Raw genomic sequence first — 21,136 nt, 5'->3', positions numbered from 1 at the left:
CTGATTACTGTAAAAAATGGCGACTAATCCCTAGCACTGCAAAAAATGGTATCATCTGTTTTCCATCTACACCATGCCTCACGTGAGCTTAATGTGCAGCTTGGCGATACGAGAATCCGGCATGAAGCCCAACCAGTCTATCTTGGCGTTACTCTCGATCACATTCTGTCATTTCACAAACATCTCATAAAAACTGCAGCAAAGGTGGGCGCGAGGAATAACATCATTGCAAGACTGGCCAGCTCCTCATGGGGCGCGAGTGCTTCCACACTACGATCATCATCTCTGGCATTATGCTATTCCACTGCAGAATACTGTGCCCCAGTATGGTTCCGTAGCCCCCATGTCCACTTGGTCGATTCCAAATTATATTCCTCCATGAGGATCATTTCTAGAACCATCCGTTCCACCCCGGTTCCATGGCTGCCAGTTCTTAGGAACATCGCCCCGCCAGATATTCGTCGGGATGCGGCATCATCTAAGTTCATTTCCCACGTCTACGCTCGACCGGACCTGCCAATATACGCGGATATCTTCGCCCACCCTGTCCAACGCTTGACGTCTCGTCACCCAATCTGGTCCCCTACGCCTACACTGAACTTCTCTGTTCCAGTCTCTTGGAAACAGAGTTGGCAGTCAGCTGAGGTAAAGAACAAACACCTCATCACAGATCCCTGCAAGCGTCAACCCGGCTTTGACCTAGCACGTTATGATTGGGCCCTCCTCAATCGCTATCGAACAGGCCATGGCCGGTGCGCCACTATGTTCCATCGCTGGGGAGCCAGAGACGACCTGAACTGCCCCTGCGCCTACAGACAGACTATGACCCACATAGTCAACGACTGCCACCTCTCCAGATTCAAAGGAGGTCTCGAAACTTTACATCAGGCTCAACCTGATGCTGTTGACTGGCTACGGAAGAAGGGCAAATGCTAGAAGAAGATGTCATCATTGTTGGATAGGACAGAGAGAAATGGAGAGAGGAGGGGAAGACAGAGGGGGAGAGAAAGACAGACATCTGCAGACCTGCTTCACGGCCTGTGAAGTGATGCCCCTACAGGTGGGGAGCCCGGGGGCTCCAACTGGGATCCTTATGCTGGTCCTTGCCCGATGTGGTACCACCTGACTCTGTATATATTTATTTTCTTATGTCCGTTCATCAATTTTAAATCTCTTAGCTTCCCCCCACTGAGTATGGTGCTCTTCATGGGTTTGTCATATGTGGCCTCTACTATGTTGAGGCCACAACTGTTCTCTCTATCACTCCCCCTTTTTGTTTTTTTTTCATAAATGGATGTTGAATCTTGCCGAAAGCTTTCCCAGCATCAATAGATGTGATCATGTGGTTTTTATCTTTATTTTTTCTGGTATAGTGTTTTGCTTTATTTTATTATTTACGTATTTATTTATTTACTATTGTATAGAGACAGAAAGAAATTGAGGGGGTTGGAGAGAGAGATGGAGAAAGACACCTGCATTGCTGCCTCATCACTCATGAAACTTTCTCCCTGCAGGTGGGAACCAGGGGCTTGAACCCAGGTTCTTATGCATTGTAATGTGAGAACTTAACAAAGTGCACCACCACCTGCCCCCTTTTTTACATATATATACATTTCTTTTTGTAAGATTGTAAGGTATAGTAATATAGTATTACACCTAGTGTAGTATTACATTGACTGGTTTGCATCTGTTAAATATGCTAACAAAAGAAAAAAGAAAAAAAAGAGATTGAAATAGTTAATACCGGCTTTTTTCTTTTCTTCCTTCCTTTCTTTCTTTCTTTCTTTCTTTCTTTTCTTTTCTTTTTTTTTTTTTTTTTTGATTCCAGGATTATGGCGGGCTTGGTGCCAGCACTATGAATTCACTGCTCCTGAGGCCATGTTTTCAATGTTCTGGATAAGACAGAGAAAAATTGAGAGGCAATGGGGAGATAGAGGGGGAGAGAGACAGAGGGACACCTGCAGACCTGCTTCGCGGCTTGTGAAGTTACCCCCTCCTGCAGGTGGGGAGCCAGGAGGCTCAAACCCCTTGCATGAACCCTTGCACTTTGTACTATGTGTGCTTAACCCCATGCACCACTGCAGGGCCCCCCAATATAAGCTTTTTCAAAAATAAATTTTTTTTAAATCTGCTAATTCTACTAGGTCAAATGGATTGTTCTCTTAATGAGTTGTTGTATTTGACCATCTAAGACTTTGTTGAGAATTTTTGTAGTAGTGTTCATCATCGATACCAGCCTACAGTTTCTGGGGTTTTTTTGTTTGTTTGTTTGTTTGTTTGTTTCTATTGTCCTTATTTGCTTTGGGAATTAAAGCGATACTGGACTCATAGAATGTATTTTAGGCCACTTAGTTTCTGCAGGCCTTAGTTTATCATCTGCAAAATGCATATGATTATTGGGCTTAACACAAGGGGGTTTGTGAGCTTTGTATAACACATGCAAAGTTTTTAGCAAGAAGGAGGTTGGGTGATAGCTCACTTGGTAAAACACATACTTTACCCTGAGTGAGGACCTGAGGTTGAACTTCAGCATCACACAGGAGCATGACTGGCAGGGAAAGATTTACAAGTGATAAAATATGGTGTGGTGTCTCTTCTCTCTCCCTCTGTTTTTCTCTGAGATTGAAAGGGAAAAAGAAGAAGTAGTTCACCAGGAACAGTAGATTCAGACAGGCATGAAGTCCCAGAGGCAATGAAAAAAAAAGTTCTTAGCAAGAGCTTTGTGCTTTGCATATATAATAGTAAACCAGCAACATATGACCGACCATTTCTGCTGATTTATTTCAATAGTCAAACCTCACGGTTTTCCCATACCAGCCCCAGTGACACAGAGTGACCAATCTTTAGCCACCTGCTCCTTTTCTTCTGGAGAAAGCCCCCCTTGGGAAGCTAACAGTGTCTGTTCCTTGAAAGTATGTCTAATTCAAGGAGACCAGGACTAAGGCAAGAATGAATAAGCCTGAGCTCCCAGATCTGAAAGACTCCGCAAAGCAGTGAAGAAAAAGGCCCAGCAAAATGGGCAGAAGACTGTAGAAGATTTAAACCTCTGATCGGGTGAATGTATAACTTCCTGCCGCCTGGGAACATTTCTCAGGCCGAACAGGAGGTGGTGCCACAGGAAGGGGTTTGTGGCACGTGTGAGGCAAGATTTTTGAAAAAAAAAATCCAAATCTGAAAGGCCAGAGAGCAACAGTGACAACAAGGAAAAACCATGATGGAAGAGTCGTGCTCTGATCTCTCTTTTTGCCTCACTCATAAAATAAATTTAAAATTGGAGGTTGGCGAAATAGCTCACTCGGATAGTGCACTGCTTTGCCATGTGTGTGACCCCAGTTCAAGCCTGGCCCCCACTGCATTGAAGGACACTTTGGTACTGTGATCTCTTTCATTCTCTCTGCCTCTCTCTCTGTATATATCTAAAAAGAAAAAAAAATTGGAGTGGGGGTGGCCAGGTGGTGGCGAACTGGATTAAGCACACATATTACCAAGCTTGAGGACCTGGGTCCGAGCCCCAGCTCCCTATCTGCCGAGGGTCTGCTTCAAGAGCGGTGAAGCAGGTCGGCAGATGTTTATCTTTCCCTGTCTCCCCTCTGCTGGTGTCTATCTTTCTCTCCCCTTTCTATCTCTCCATACCTTCTCACTTTTTCTCTGTCCTAGCTAATAAAATTATAAAGAAGAAAAAGAAAAAAACAAAAGGCTTCCAAGAACAGTGGATTTATAGTGTGGACCCTGAGCCCCAGCGATAACCCTAGTGGCAATGTTTAAATAATTGGGTCAAAGAGGTAGTTCAGTGGTAGAGCATGTACCTCACATGGGTAAGGCTATATAGGCTAGATTCCTAGTACTAAGTAAAATGCAAATTCTTTTAATTAAACTTGTGTATGTGTGTGTGTGTGTTTACCAGAGCACTATTGCAGAGGCTGCAATGGAAAGCGTTTTGCATAACCATTATGCTATCTCCCTAGCCCAAAATGTAAATTAATATGGCCCCTGGCAGGTGGTGCAATGGATAAAGTATTGGACTCGCAAACATGAGATCCAGAGTTTGATCCCTGGCAGTGCACATGCCAGAATGCTGCTCTGGCTCTTTCATTAATAAATTTATGTTGAAATAAATGTAGAAAAGTAAATGAATAGGAGGACGTGCAGTAGGGGCCCGGGTTAAGTGCACATGGACCCAAGCACAAGGACCGGTGGTAAAGATCCTGGTTCGAGTCCCTGGCTCCCCACCTGCAAGGGGGGGGGGTGTCACTTCACAAACGGTGAAGCAGGTCTGCAGATGTCTCTTTTTCTCTCTCCTTCACTGTCTCCCCCTGCTCTCTCAATTTCTCTCTGTCCTATCCAATAAAATGAAGAGAAAAAAAAAAGGCCACCAGAAGTGGTGGATTCATAATGCCAGCACTGAGCCCCAGTGATAACCCTGGGGGCAAGGGTAAGGGGAGGAGAAAGAGGAGATAGAAGGAGGGGGCAAGAATGGTAGCAGAGGTCTTTGGTAGAGCTGGACAGAAGACAATCACCAGGGAGGGGTAGATAAGGCCTGAGGCCTCACCTGTCTACCAGAGGCATAGCAAATATTTATTGAGTGCCTTCTTTAAGCTCGAGAACAGGGCACTCCCTCACTTGAGTGGACCAGCGCCCATGGGCTGCTTATATCTCTGCGCTGGAAGTGGACACACAGCCTGAAGAGGGTGTGCACCACCCCAGGGTCACAGAAGAGTTGAGGGCAAGGTTGTGTAAAGCAAAGAATTTCGTGTACTTGCACTAAAGGACATTATTCACCATTTGGTGTCTTATATCCTGTCTTTGGCTGGGTTGGATAATGGCTAATAGAGAGTGAAAGAGACCACAGCACTGAAAAAATGAAGCTTCCTTCAGTATAGTGGGGGCCAGGCTGGAATCTGAGACGTGCACATGGCAAATTTCACCAGACCATGGTGGCTAATAAATGTATCCTGTTCCTCTGACAGCGCAGGATGCATATGACTCCAGCAAGACCATTTGTAGAAGACCAGTTCCCGAGTCAAAATGATTGGCCCGAGAGATGAACATATGATATATCCAGCCCAGTCAGTCTTCTCTTGAGGTGTCTGTTTGTTTATTTGTTGTCTGGCCAGGTGATCCCCACCCCAGGATCACTTTTTAAGATAAAGAGATATATGGATTAACTATTATTTCTACAACTGTCTATATTTGTATATATTTGCCCATTCTTTGCTATGACCCCATCCTCTCTCTCTCTTCCTTTCCAAGTCACACATACACCTCTTACTACATCCCTCCCTTTTTCCTCTTCTCTCTCTAGATCCTGATGGAGTTGGAGTTTGTTTGTTGTCTGGCCAGGTATTCCTCATCCCAGGATGGCTTTTTCAGATAAAGAGAGACAGAGACAGAAAATAAAGACAGAAGGAGAAATACCACAGACCAAAGCTCCCCCAGTGCAGCGGGGGCTAAGTTCAAGCCTGGGCCACATGCAAAACAAAGCAGCTACCTGCCCAGATGAGCTATCTTTCCGGCCCTTCTCTTGAATTTTTTGTTTTAAGAGACAAAAAAAGGCAGAGAAGATGTGAATGAGACCAACCACATCACTGAAACTTCCTTCAGTGGGGTGGGGTTTGGGCTCTTACCCAGGTCTTACACATGGTAAAGCAGCGTACTATCCACATGAGCTATTTTTCTAGCTCCAACTTTTTTGTAACATGTGAGCTCAGCCAGGTGCACCACCACACAGCCCTGAATATTTTGTTTGTTTGTTTTGTTATTAGATATAATGAGAGAGAAGACACCACAGCACTAGAATTCCTTCATATGTGGTAGAGGTCAGACTCGAATCTGTATTGCATAATGGCAAAACAAGTTCCTTCCCAGGTGAGTTTATCTTGTCACCCCAGAAGACAAGACATTCTAGTAGAGTTCCATAAAGACTGTATCCCATGGGAGGCTGGGCAGTGGCATACCTGGTTGAGCAGACATGTTACAGTGTGTAAGGACCCAGGTTCGAGCCCCCAATCCCTACTTGCAAGGGGAAAGCTTTGTGAGTGGTGAAGCAGGGCTGCAGGTGTCTCTCTCTGTTACTTTCACTTCCTACCACCCCCTTCCCTCTCAATTTCTGGCTCTCTCTATTCAATAAATAAATAAAGATAAAAAATTAAACCTTTTTAAAAATTATTTATTTATTTATTTATTCCCTTTTGTTGCCCTTGTTTTATTGTTGTAGTCATTGTCGTTGTTATTGATGTCATTGTTGTTGGATAGGACAGAGAGAAATGGAGAAAGGAGGGGAAGACAGAGAGGGGGAGAGAAAGACAGACACCTGCAGACCTGACCTGCTTCACCGCCTGCGAAGCGACTCCCCTGCAGGTGGGGAGCCGGGGGCTCAAACCGGATCCTTATGCCAGTCCTTGCACTTTGTGCCATGTGCGCTTAACCCACTGCGCCACTGCCCGGCTCCCAGACAAATAATATTCTTTTTTTTAATTTCTTTATTGGGGAATTAATGTTTTAAATTTGACAGGAAATACAATAGTTTCTACATGCATAACATTTGCCAGTTTTCCATATAACAATACAACCCAAATAATATTCTTAATGGAGTAAAGGGTTATCTTCACTGCAACCTTGGCTAGGGAAGAATGGACGTTAACCAGATTTGGGACAGGAAACTGAATCTGGGGGAGCCCAAAACACACTGTGTAGTAGGTGTGCCCAGATTAGGTCTCCCTGGAATGGGTGCCCCACCTGGGCTATTCATGCCAGATAGGTAGGCAAGTGGGGACACCTGTGGCTGGAGGAAGGGTGGAGCAGGATGTGGTCTGAGAGGCCAGGGGAAATGGTGCAAGAACAAGCTGACTGCATTGACTCTGCCATCTGGCAGATCCAAGGCTTGTGTAAGCTCATCCCATTCTCCTTATGTCAAACAGTCTGATGTGCCCTCCACCCATCAGCGAGGCGCATGACTCAAACCTAATGAATCCGTGTTGCCGTCATCGAGGAGGGGCTGTGTTTGTGAAGACTGGGCACCAGACCAAATTTTAGCAGGTAGTGTCAACGCTACATAGTGAGACTGAGGTGGCCAAGGCGCATGCCCCAGGCCTGCATGCTGCCCGAGGCAGGAGATGGACAAATCACTGGCTCCGCTGCCCCAACCCAGATTTTATTTATTTGTTTATAAAATAAAAAATATCGACAAGACCATAGGATAAGAGGGATACAATTCCACTCAATTCCCACCACCAGAACTCCCTTATCTCATCCCCTCCCTTGAAAGCTTTCCTATTCTTGATCCCTCTGGGAGCATGAACCCAGGATCATTATGGAGTGCAGAAGGTGGAAGGTCTGGCTTCTGTAATTGCTTCTCCACTGAACGTGGGCATTGGCAGGTCAATCCATACTCCCAGCCTGTTTCTCTCTTTCCCTAGTGAGGCAGGGGTCTGGAGGGGTGGGATTCCAGGGTACATTGGTGAGGTACTCTGTCCAGGGAAGTCAGGTTGGCATGCATCATGGTAGCACCTGCAACTTGGTGTCTGAAAAAGCATTAAGATTTAAAGCAGAACAAATTGTTTAATAGTCAGGAACGTAAAGGCAACAATATAGCAGATGAGTTTTGGGATCTCCATTTTGAAAAAAGCTAGTAGGTTTATATTAGGTGTATTCCAAGGGGCCACTGACCTTACTAATTTTTGCCTAAGCCTGACAGCTAACATGCAGTTGGGCTAAAGGTATTGTCTCGGGAGATGGTGTCCAAGTTGGAAATAGCACTGGAAAGCTGGATCAGGGCAGAGGATAGCTTCCAAATATGGGAAAGGTATGTAAGTATTATTTTATGGTGTCTTTTTTTTTTTTTAGGTCTCTTTACTTGCTTGCTGTTTGGGGTCACTGCAAACTATTGTGCACTTTTGCTTTAAGGTACATATTTTCCCCTAGCTTAGGGATACATGTGCACATGTGTTCTGTCTCATGGGCCCTGATCTATATTTAGGTTCTGTGGCTTTGTTAGGAGGTGCACCAGCTGATACGGAATTGAGGAGTCCTTCTTCTTCTAGTGTTTGCCCTTCTTCCGTAGCCAGTCAACAGCATCAGGTTGAGCCTGATGTAAAGTTTCGAGACCTCCTTTGAATCTGGAGAGGTGGCAGTCGTTGACTATGTGGGTCATAGTCTGTCTGTAGGCGCAGGGGCAGTTCAGGTCGTCTCTGGCTCCCCAGCGATGGAACATAGTGGCGCACCGGCCATGGCCTGTTCGATAGCGATTGAGGAGGGCCCAATCATAACGTGCTAGGTCAAAGCCGGGTTGACGCTTGCAGGGATCTGTGATGAGGTGTTTGTTCTTTACCTCAGCTGACTGCCAACTCTGTTTCCAAGAGTCTGGAACAGAGAAGTTCAGTGTAGGCGTAGGGGACCAGATTGGGTGACGAGATGTCAAGCATTGGACAGGGTGGGCGAAGATATCCGTGTATATTGGCAGGTCCGGTCGAGCGTAGATGTGGGAAATGAACTTAGATGATGCCGCATCCCGACGAATATCTGGCGGAGCGATGTTGCTAAGAACTGGCAGCCATGGAACCGGGGTGGAACGGATGGTTCCAGAAATTATCCTCATGGAGGAATATAATTTGGAATCGACCAAGTGGACATGGGGGCTACGGAACCATACTGGGGCACAGTATTCTGCAGTGGAATAGCATAATGCCAGAGATGATGATCGTAGTGTGGAAGCGCTCGCGCCCCATGAGGAGCTGGCCAGTCTTGCAATGATGTTATTCCTCGCGCCCACCTTTGCTGCAGTTTTTATGAGATGTTTGTGAAATGACAGAGTGCGATCGAGAGTAACGCCAAGATAGACGGGCTGGGCTTCAAGCCGGATTCTCGTATCACCAAGCTGCACATTAAGCTCACGCGAGGCCGAGGCATGGTGTAGATGGAAAACAGATGATACCGTTTTTGCAGTGCTAGGGATTAGTCGCCATTTTTTACAGTAATCAGATATCAAAGACATGTCTTTCGTGAGTGTTTCCCCGAGGATGTCGAACTTGGATGCCTGAGTTGCATAGCAGATGTCATCGGCGTAGATGAACTTCCTTGAAGAAGTTTCTGGGAGGTCATTGATGTAAATATTAAATAGCGTAGGAGCCAGAACAGAGCCCTGGGGGAGGCCACTTGAGACAAGTCTCCATCTGCTAGACTTGTCACCCAGATGCACCCGGAATCTTCTGTTTTGGAGAAGAAACGATATAGTGTTGGCCACCCATGGAGGCAGGCATCTTGAGATCTTGACTAGGAGACCACGGTGCCAAACTGTGTCATAGGCTGCTGTGAGATCAACAAATTCTTCTGGAATCCATTTTCAATGTAAGTTGAGAGGGCCAGGGCTTGTTCGCAGGTAGATCTTCCTGGGCGGAAACCAGCTTGGGCGGGTGATAGGAATTTCTCTGTAAGATGAGAAATACGTGACAGAAGCAGCCTCTCAAGGAGTTTGTAACACACGGAGAGGAGAGAAATTGGTCTATAGCTGGCAGCCAGTGTTGGGTCTTTCTTTGGTTTCAAAACCGCTATAATCTTCGCACGACGCCAAACTTTGGGAATAGACTCAGATTCCAAGATGTGGGTCAGGAATGAAGCGAGCCACTTCTTTGCCGCGGGACCCAGGTTAAAAATGAGTTCTGGGGTGATGTTATCATAGCCAGCAGCTGTACCCGGTTTAACCCTCTTCAAAGCGTCTTCCGGTTCAGACAGTGTAAAGGGAGAGAGTTTTGGAGATGGACAAGATAACCAGAAGTGGGATGACCACTCATGGGAAATTTCTCTTTTCCAGACTGGGTTGATCTTAGCAAGTCCAACCTGAGTTAGGTAACTGGCCACTGAGTTTGGAGATACGGGAGGATGGGAGACGGGAGGGGGTTGGCTACCGGCAGCCAGTCTGTGAAGAAGCTTCCAGGCCTTCCTACTTGAGTGGGTGAAGTTCAGACTTTCCGTGAGTTGTTGCCAGCGGGCTTGGTGTGCTGCATCCAGGGAGGCAATGAGATGGTCAGCCACATCTCGGTTGCCCGACTCATCATACTGCTTTAGTAGTTGCTCGCATTCAGCATCAAGACAAGGCGTATAGTTAGCACATCTCCCAGGAGGAATGGCTTGGGAAGCTGCTTTGAAGATGGTTTGGCGGAAGCGCCTGTAGGAATCTTCAGAGGGGATAGAGTTAATTGGCATTGCAGGAATAGATTTGTTGGTAAGATCACTGAACAGACGCCAGTTTGCTTTCCGAAAGTTCCACCTTAGTTTCTCCGAGCACAGAATCAGTGGGAGCTGGAGACCAATGTGGATGATAGCTGGGCGGTGATGACTGTGCGGGAAGATCTTGAGAACTTGTCTCGTAGCGGGAAAGGCTTGGCCGTTGACTGTGCTAATCCAGCACAGGTCGGGTGACGAGTCTTTATTCCATCTAGCACTGTGAAAAGAGCCTGGCTGTTTGGGATTGTATAATAGGGAGAGGTCATTCGCAGAAGCCCAGTCGGCTAAGATAGAGCCGTCAGCACGAGTGGAGGAATATCCCCAGTCTTGGTGATGACTATTAAAGTCTCCAACGTAAACGGCTGGGTGATTCGGGCTAGGCAGGACCTCATTATCCCATGAGGCACTGGGAGGCTTATATACGTTGACGAGCTGAATAGTTCCAATAGTAATGGAGTCGTAGAAGGTCGAAGAGGCCATATGGTAAATGTCCGCAAGACACGATTTGGCGTAGATGGCTCGGCCGTGTTTAGGATGGAGATTATAGCATATTAAATCGAATCCACTGATGGTGAATCGAGCAGCTTCATCGACTGCTATATGTGTTTCTTGTAGGCAGATAACATCTGCCTGATGCTGTATCGCCAATTGACCAATAAGAACGCGTTTAGCAAAGGACAGCCCCTCAACATTAAGTTGGAAGAGCAGGACCAACAGCTTGAAAGCTGTCAGGAGCTGCTTGTTGCTGGCTTTGAAAGTGACTGGGATCCATGTCGATTCAGTTGGCTAGGGAGGATCGTCAGTTTCCCCAATGAATGGGTACTCACGAGATGCACCACGGGAAGGTCGATCCAATGCATCCCTGAGGAGTCCTATGAGCTAGCAACAGTCTCACCAGAGTGCTGGAGCTGAAGGGCTGACATTCCACACTTCGTGTCTCTGGACACAATCAGAAGTGAAAGGTGTCTCGGTAGGTACTGGCTGCACTTCTTCTAGCGTTTGCCCTTCTTCCGTAGCCAGTCAACAGCATCAGGTTGAGCCTGATGTAAAGTTTCGAGACCTCCTTTGAATCTGGAGAGGTGGCACTGATTTGGTTGAGCTCAGATGATGCAGTATCAAATGGTAGGAGTCCAGAGAAGTGTGCAGGAAGACAAGCCAGGCCACAGAGTTCCAGGACTGAGAGAAATATGGGTCTTATAGAAAATGCGGAGCATTCCTGCTGTCTTGGAGTTTAAGAAGACAATAGATAAGTAGTACTGTAACCAAATTATTAGGGAATTTGGCTGACTCATACAAGACCTCACCACGATTTATGCCATTTAATGCTATTTACATGTAGCTGTAGCTTATATAGTGACATGAGCAGTTGCTTCTGGTCTCCCTGGTCTGAGACTATAGGTGATTTAATGTTTCAATTAAATTGTTATTATTAGAAATGTATTAAAAATTGAGCCCACTGTTAAAATTCAATCAGGTTCCCGATTTGAAGCCTTAAGTGCTTAGATTGAAGGAATCAGTATTGGGGGTATGCATAAAAAAGTTTGAGAATCTCAATCTAATTTTCTCCTCATATATTGATTAAATAGTTATTTACAAGATTATAAGTTAATCGGAGTGTATTTTATCACCATTCCTGCCACTTCCACCCCTCTATAGTGAAGCTAAAAATCGACCCTCTCCCCCCATTTTTGTTTTTAAGACTGATTTATTTATGAAAGAAAGGGGAGCAGGTGGTGGTTCACCTGGTTAAGTGCTTACATTACAGTGCACAACAACCCAAGTTCGAGCCCCTGCTTCCCACCTGTAGGATGAAAATGTTGGAGCAAGGCTTCAGGAGTCTGTCTCTCTCCTTCTCCTCTGAATTTCTTTCTGACTCTATCCAATAATAAATAAATGAAATAAAGATTAAGAAAGGAAGGAAGGGGGGAAGAAAGGAAGAAAGGAGGGAAGGAAGGAAGAAAGAAAGAAAGACAGACAGACAGACAGACAGACAGAAAGAAAGAAAGAAAGAAACTTAAAAGATAGAGAGAGCCACTGCATCTCACTAGCACATGTGGTACCAGGGATCAAACTCAAGACCTCATGCTTGAAAATTGTGCCACACCCCAGGTCATGCCAAGACCAGTTTTAAGGTATCTCTGTCCTTATTGCATTGACCCCAACACTTGTGTAGTAGGTGCCCAGGGCTCTTAGGGCTGGGTCTCTACTCTGTTTCCAGAAATTCCCACTAAGGCATTTCCTTGGTGTCACAGTGACTACTCACATCTCACCTCACTCTCCTCCTCTCCACTGCCCTCAAAGCTGTCCTGGGGAGGGGTTAAACTAATAACAGTACTTCTCAATGAGTGGGCTCACTGCTCAGATGGGGACAGGTGTGCAGGCATAAAAGGGGGAAGGGATGTACCCAGGCTCACCCAGCAAGGTGGTGGTCAAGCTAGGAAATAAGCATAAGCTGGCCCTCACCCCCTGCAACTCAACTGCTTGATCAAGACACCCTCGCCATAATGGACTCCTTGATATTCACTTCCTGAATAAGCCAAGTTTGTTCCCATGCCAGGGCCTTTGACTCATAACTGGATTCTTGGACAGGCTCCCTCCACCCCAGATGTCTGTAGGACTCATTCTCCCTGTTCACATGTCATATCTGAAAGGGCGGCCACCTTCCCTTTTATCACTTTCTTTATGGCACTGAATTTCCCTCTTATATAACAGTATTTATGCTATATTTCCTGGCTGTCTCTCACTGCACTAGCATGCAAATTTTTAGAAGGCAAAGACTCTCCCTGTCTCATTCACAGCAGAGCCTCTTGTGATAATAATAGTGACTAGAATATAATAGGTATGTAATAAATACTTGTTAAGGGAGTTGGGCGGTAGCACAGCGGGTTAAGCGCATGTGGCGTGAAGCAAAAGGACCGGCAAAAGGATCTCGGTTGGAGCCCCCAGCTCCCCACCTCCAGGGGTGTCGCTTCACAAGCGGTGAAGCAGGTCTGCAGGTGTCTATCTTTCTCTCCCCCTCTCTGTCTTCCTTCCTCTCTCCATTTCTCTCTGTCCTATCCAACAATGATGACATCAACAACAACAATAACTACAACAATAAAACAAGTGTAACAAAAGGATAAATAAATAAATATTAAAAAATAATAAAATAAATACTTGTTGAAAGAATGAGCAGGTCAAGACACCTTACTTCAGGTTCAGGACTCTGCATCTTTATTTATTTATTTATTTATTTATTTATTTATTTATTACTAGAGCACTGCTTCACTCTGGCTTATAGTGGTGTCAGGGATTGAACCTGGGACCTAGGACTGTCAGGTGTGAGAGTCAGTTTGCATAACCATTATGCTATCTCCCCCCACCCTATCTGTATCTCTTTGCATCCAGTAGAAGTCAGAACAGGGTGATAATGAGAGAGAGGTTGGCTCAGGCTGGGGTCTGGTGTGTATCAGGGGGGCTTTCTCAGCCACCACCCAGCTCCAGGACATCCCAAGAGGATGGAGGGGACAGTGGACACAGCGATTGCCCCTGTTCTTTGCCAGTGCTAGGACCATCTTTATCCTTATATCGTTGTCTTTTGCAATATTCTCCAGCCCCTGGACCTGCCACTCAACATTTATTGAACATCTACTATAGGCCAGACCCAGGACTGGGCAGAAGGCAGCCAGCAAGGCAATCAAGCAATCACCACCAGGAGGACTACTCTGACAGAACAAGAGCACAAGCAGTAGAAATGGGATACTGTAGGGTGAGGGGTAGCTGCCGGCCTGGGCTAGCTTCACAGGTGGTAGAGAGACGACCAAGAACTCATGGCTGAGCTGGGTAGCAGTATCTCATTTATTAATCAGATACATCACCTTTTATGCACCTCTTGGAAGTGGCAAGGGAAAGGAAATGACTAGGAGAGCGTGAACAGAACATAGAAAGCTTCCATCTAACCAGTGGGGATTAAACCAGTACCTTGCAGGCAGGGCGGGACCCAGGTAAAACAGTGATTATGTAAATAGACCACATTGTAAGTAATACAAGCGAACCTAATGTGATGATCAAAACAGAAGGTCTTATAAGCAGAATTTAGAAGCATACTAACAGGTAGCAGTGACTTTCCCAAGGTTGGTGAAAGATTCAGAAGGAATATTTGGCATCCCAGGAGGTGGCGCAGTGGCTAAAGATTTGGACTCTTTGAGCATAACATGCTGAGTTTGACCACTGACGCTGCATGTGTGTGAGTGATGCTTTCATAAGCTCGCTCGCTCTCTCTCTTCATAATTTTTAAAAATATTTCATTTATTTTTATTATCTTTTTTAAATTTATTTATTCCCTTTCATTGCCCTTGTTGTTTATTGTTGTAGTTATTGTTGTTGTCATTGTTGATGTCATCATTGTTGGATAAGACAGAGAGAAATGGAGAGAGGAGGGGAAGACAGAGAGGAGGAGAGAAAGACAGACACCTGCAGACTTGCTTCACCGCCTGTGAAGCGACTCCCCTGCAGGTGGAAAGCCAGGGGTTGGAACCGGGATCTTTAACGCCGGTCCTTGCGCTTTGCACCATGTGTGCTTAACCCACTGTGCTACCACCCGCCTCCTATTTTTTATGATCTTTACTTATTTATTGGGTAGAGACAGCCAGAAATCGAGTGGAAAGAGGAGAGAGAGAGAGAGATTTGCAGCACTGCTTCACCATTCACAAAGCTTTCCCCCTGCAGTTGGGGACCATGGGCTCTAACCTGGATCCTTGCACATTGTAACATGTGTGCTCAACCAAGTGTGCCACCACCCAGCTCCAGATTTTATTTTTTTATTAATGATAAAGATAGGAAAAGAAAGATAGAACCAGATATCACTCTTGTTACATGTGCTGCCGGGGATCAAACTCAAGACCTCATACTTGAGAATCCAATGATTTATTCACTCTACCATCTCCTGGACCACAAAATCCTTTTTTTTTTTTTTTTTTTTTTTCGAGTAACCAGAGCACTGCTCAGCTCAGCTCTGATTTATGGTGGTGCAGGGATTTGAACCTGGGACTTTGGAGCCTCAGGCATGAGATCCTCTTTGCATAACAATTATTCTATCTACCCTTGCCCCTTCTCTCCATAATTAATAAATGCATATTTTATTTTAGTTTATTTTATTCTAAGATTTAATTTATTTATTAATGAGAAGGATAGGAGGAGAGAGAGAAAAAAACAGACATCACTCTAGCACATGTGCTACTGGGGATTGAACTCAGGACCTCACACTTGAGAGTCCAATGCTTCACCCACTGCACCACCTCCTGGACCACTATAACTACTTTTTAAAGAAAGGGATGTGGTTCAGGAGGCGGTGTGGGCACAATGAAGAAAGGGCCTAGCTCTGAAGCATGAGGTTCCAAGTTTGACCCCTGGCAGTGCATGTATCAGAATGATGGTCCTCTTTCTCTCTCTCTCTCTCTCTCTCCTCTCTTACCTCCCTCATTAATAAGTAGATGAAATCTTTTTTAAAAAGGATATTTGAGATAAGTGTCTTGTTGATTTTACCAGGACTCTACCACTGTGTACTGAGCTTTTCAGACAGAGTCACAGCTATAGAGATAAAGGGAGAGAAGGGAAGAAGACTGACAATACAGCACTGGCGCTTCCTCCAGTGCGGTGGGAGCCCCACGAGAGCCTGGGCTGAGTTCATGGTAACGTACGTAGGTACCTTCTCCAGCCAGCTAATCTGCAAGCCCTTGAGCTGGCCGGTTCTTTTTTTTTTTTTTTTAATTTATTTCTTTATTGAGGAATTAATGTTTTACATTCAACAGTAAATACAATAGTTTGTGCATCCATAACATCCCCCAGTTTCCCATTTAACAATACAACCCCCACGATGTCATGTATCATCCTTCATGGACCTGTATTCTCCCCACCCACCCACCCACCCCAGAGTCTTTTACTTGGGTGCAATATGCCAATTCCATTTCAGGTTCTACTTGTGTTTTCTTTTCTGATCTTGTTTTTCAACTTCGGCCTGAGAGTGAGATCATCCCATATTCATCCTTCTGTTTCTGACTTATTTCACTCAACATGATTTTTTCAAGGTCCATCCAAGATCGGCTGAAAACGGTGAAGTCACCATTTTTTACAGCTGAGTAGTATTCCATTGTGTATATAGAGCACAACTTGCTCAGCCACTCGTCTGTTGTTGGACACTTGGGTTGCTTCCAGGTTTTAGCTATTACAAATTGTGCTGCCAAGAACATATGTGTACACAGATCTTTTTCGATGGATGTGTTGTCTTCCTTAGGATATATGCCCAGGAGAGGAATTGCAGGGTCATAGGGTAGGTCCATTTCTAGCCTTCTGAGAGTTCTCCAGACTGATCTCCACAGAGGTTGGACCAATTTACATTCCCATAGCTGGCAGGTTCTTATACAGGAGGTGGAGGTGAGAGAGATGAAAGACACTGCCTAGTCTAAAGAGAGAATAAATTGCGTTTGCAGGGGTAGATAGCATAATGGTTATGCAAAGAGACTCTCATGACTGAGGCTCCAAAGTCCTAGGTTCTATCCCCAGAACCAGCATAACCCAGAGCTGAGCAGTGCTTTGGTAAAATAAATAAATAAATAAAAAGAATAAATTGTGCCAAGGGTTCACTAGAACAGAAGTGTGGGTCCAGGTGAGGCTGGGAAAAGGTTGATAATGTAAGTTGAAGGCTGGGGGAAAAAATCACTCATTAGAACACTAACATGGATACCAGAGGCCCCAGAGGCTGTGGGTTCAATCCCTGGCACTAATTTTTGCCAGAGCCAAAGACTGATCTCATTATCTCTCCCCTTCCTTTCTCATTCTCTCCCGAATAATAAATAAATCCTAAAAAAGAAAATGTTGGCTGAAATCAGATGTTGAGCAACAAATCCTGCAACTTGGACTCTGTCCTCTGAGCAGCAGACAGCACTATAGCACTTTGGGACACTAGTGGGGTTCACATTTCAGAAAATTCACTTTGGCCTCTGTGTGCAGATGACCCAGTCAGAGATGGTGATGATCAAGCCCTAAACATGGCTGTGAGTGTTGAGGGCTAGGCATAGCCTCAAGAGCTATATAGGAAGCAGATATGATTTCCAAGTCCATCACAGGACCAACGGGCAAAGACTTAGCTCCCAGATTATACTAGAGAGAAGTGATGGGTTGAGGGGTGAGGGTCAATGATCTAACTCCCCTGACTGTTCCAGGCTCGACTCACACACCCCTCTATTTACTGACCTCACCTTAGCCACACCGGCTCCTCTGTTCCCTGGAGGTGCCAAGCCTCTTCATGCCCCAGCTCCTTCACAGAGTCTGTCTTCTCTACTGGCAGTCCCGTTCCACTCTGCTACAGCCTGTCCTGCCGACTCACCATGTGACTTTCCCTGACATCCCAGATGAATAGGCCAGTTGAGGATTCTCCTGGCACTGAGCCTGCCTCATTCATGGGACTCATTCATGGGACATGAAATGGTTCTACTGTTCACTCTGTACCACTCACTCACTTGACCACAAGCTCCTTGAGAGTAGTCATTGTGTCACTGTGTCTGATTTAATCCTTGCAGTGTCCACTCAGCATGGAACTTAGCTAACTGCTTGTTAAACTCTTTTTGAGTGGGCTGGGGAGCTAGCCTAAGGGTTACATAAACTCTTGTTGGGTGAATGAATGTATTCTGCATTAATGACTCAGGTTTGTATGGAAATAATTACATGCACAGAGGTGCTGTCCAGGAACTGCTGGACAGAAGAGTCAGGTTCATCCTTGGATCAAAGGACGGGTTACAAAGCTTGCTGCTTTGGGTGAATCTAGGAGGGTTTTGTCCAAGGAAAGTGGTTTTTTGTTTGTTTGTTTGTTTGTTTGTTTGTTTTTGCCTATAGGGTTATTGCTGGGGCTGGGTGTCTGCAGTGCGAATGCACTGCTCCTGGCAGCCATCTTTTTCCCATTGTTTCTGCTGCTGTTGTCATTGTTGGATAGGACAGAGAGAAATGGAGAGAGGAGGGGAAGACAGAGAGGGGGGATGTTGTTTTCGCCGGGTTAGGTTGTTTTCGCCGGGCTGGCTTCACGGGCGGGTAACAGACGACCAGGGACTCATGGCTGAGCTGTAGGCAGTATCTCTTTATTCATGCAGGACGCAGCACAATCTAAGACGAGCTAAGCTAAACTCAAGTACCCTAAAACTCACAATGCTGTCTTTATATATACTTGCCAAGTAGGGTGGAAACAGGATGTGACATAGGGAGGGTGGAGAGAAAAGTGACTGGTGAAAATCATAGTGTGACAAGGAGGGGGCAGAGCAGGCGAGAATCCTATCACTGAACCACCAATGCCCTGGAGTGCTTTATGTAAACGTAAAAGTGATTTATGTAAATAGACCAAAGCTTTGAATGGGATTAAATCTATCCCTATACAGGCATATGGTTAAGCAGAAGCCAGGGGGAGCTGGCATACTATCCAACAGGGGGAAAAGAAAGATAGACACCTGCAGACCTACTGCACTGCTTGTGAAGCAAACTGTGCCCCCGCCCCCGGAGGTGGGGCACCAGCTGCTTGAACTGGGATCCTTGAGCCAGTCTTTGCACTCTGCACTGTGTGCACTTAACCCGGTGCACTACAACCCAGCTCCGGAAAGAGACTTTTGTCCTAGAAGGGGCTGGTAGTTAGGGCTGGTGCCTTACAGGCTGCCCTTGGCTTTACATTTGATGCTGCAGAATTTGGCTTCCTAGTCCCTTGCATCAGCTATCAGCCCTCATTCCTAAAATGAGAGATGACCAAATTCGTTATGCCTCTCTGTGTCCCATCTCATTCTAACCTGAGACACTGGTGAACAGATCAGAAGACAAGGCAAGGGGGTCGAGTGTTAGCGCAGCGAATTAAGCGCACACGGGTGGCGCAAAGCACAAGGACTGGCGTAAGGATCCCGGTTTAAGATCCCGGTTCTAGCCTCCGGTCCCCCACCTGCAGGGGATTCACTTCACAGGCGGTGAAGCAGGTCTGCAGGTGTCTGTCTTTCTCTCCCCCTCTCTATTTTCCCCTCCTCTCTCCATTTCTCTCTGTCCTATCCAACAACGAACAACAGCAACAGCAACAATAACCACAACAAGGCTACAAGGGCAACAAAAGGGGGAAAAAATGGCCTCCAGGAGCAGTGGATTCATGGTGCAGGCACTGAGCCCCAGCAATAACCCTGGAGGCAAAAAAAAAGACAAGGCAAGAAATGAAACGCAGAGCAACCTGAGACTCAGGTGGCACAGTGGCTAGGACCTAAAAAAGCCTGAGGTCCTGAGTTCAATTCATGACTTTGCTTGATTACGTGTGCCAGAGTGATGTGCGCTCTCTCTCTCTCTCTCTCTCTCCCTCTCATCTTAACAAATAAATAAAAATGTTATTGAAAAATAAAAGAATGCCGAGGAAATGCCAGGAAAGAGAGACCGAGGAACCTCATCGTGCTCAGAGTTTGCAGCAGGCAACGGGCTGGATCAGCTCAGGCTGTGCTACTTGCTTAGCTGGGCTTCCTGCAGGTGCAGGAGCTTAGCACCTTAGAACTGGGCCCCTTCAAGAGTCTCAGGAGAGCAGATCTCTAGAGTAAGGAGGGACTGTTTGTCCAAAGCCACACACAATGAGAAGAGTGGGTAGCGAGGTCCACCATCACTGGAGGCTTCTCAGTGGGGCTTTCTGGTGGGGCTCTTGTAGACAAGTCTGAGCAGAAGATGACACCAGGATCTAGATAAACTTTAAAGTTTCCCTCCTTTTATGAGATGAAGTTCTTGACTTAGAACTGGAAATCATCATTAAATATTTGCACTGCTTGGCTAAGCAAGGGAAGGATAGCTGCCACCTGCCTCAGCGGCGTCTATGAGGCTGAATAAGGTCCCTGAAAAGGGTCAGGAGGAAGCTGAGTCACGGACCTCAGGCTGGGCTGGGCTGAAGATCTGGGATTTTCTTTTCTTTCTTTTTGATAGAGACAGAGAGAAAGTGAGAGGGGAGGGGGGATAGAGAGGTGAGATACCAGCAGCTCTGCCTTACCACTCATGAAGCTTTTTCCCCCTACAGGTGGGGTCCAGGGGCTTGAACTTGGGTCTTTGCATACTGTAATGTGAGCACTTAACCAGGTGCACCACTGCCTGGCCCCTGGGATTTCTGTCTATCTGTGGAGATGACTGGCTTCCTGAAGTCATCAAAGGATTTTTTTCCAAGAGAGTGAATTGGGAGAGCATGCAAAGCACTGCTGGAGCATTCGTGGAGTTCTGTTTCATTTTGCTTTTACCAGAGCACTGCTTAGCTCTGACTTATGGTGGTGCTGTGGATCGTAACTGAGACCTCCGAACCTTGGGTGTGAAAGTCTTTTTTTTTTTTTTTTTTTGCATAACCATTAAGCTATCTTCCTGGCCCCTCTACTCATTTTAAAATGTCTCAGTTCCTTCTGTGTGGTGCATCAAAGGCAGGAGCTCTACCACTGAGTCATCTTCCTACTCCCCCAAAGAAGCTATTCTTAAATAAGAATCCTTCCCATCAGGGGTCACCTGGTCAAGTGTCCACTTTCTCATGGAAGGATCTGGGTTTGAACCCTGACATCACAGGGAGCAGCAGACATTGGGCAAAGCCCTACAGATAGTGAAGTAGTGCTGTTTCTCCTCCTCTGTCTCTCTCTGTCTCTCATGGTGTCTCTAGAACTTTCTCTTTTTAAAAAATATTTTATTTATTTATCAATAAGAGGGATAGTAAGAGAGAGATAAACCAGACATCACTCTGGTACATGTGCTGCTGGGGATAGAACTCAGGACCTCATGCTTGAAAGTTCAGTGCTTTATCCATTGTGCCACTTCCCTAACCACTCTCTCTCTCGAACTCTGAAATAAAGTTGAAAAAAGTTTGCCCAGAATTAGTGGAATCACATGTGTATGTGTCACTTTCAAAAAGGGGGTTAGG

At 45.9% G+C, this 21,136-nt stretch overlaps 1 long non-coding RNA gene across 1 annotated transcript in view; it reads left to right on the top strand.

Annotated features, from left to right (window-relative positions):
* LOC132540850 (uncharacterized) overlaps positions 1 to 21,136 on the top strand; it is a 134,510-nt gene that overhangs the window by 112,921 nt on the left and 453 nt on the right. The window lies entirely within an intron of this gene.

The sequence above is a fragment of the Erinaceus europaeus genome, chromosome 10, assembly GCF_950295315.1.
Source record: "Erinaceus europaeus chromosome 10, mEriEur2.1, whole genome shotgun sequence".
Classification (NCBI taxonomy): domain Eukaryota; kingdom Metazoa; phylum Chordata; class Mammalia; order Eulipotyphla; family Erinaceidae; genus Erinaceus; species Erinaceus europaeus.
Note: the sequence above shows the minus strand (reverse complement) of the source record. Positions and strands in the feature narration are given on the sequence as shown.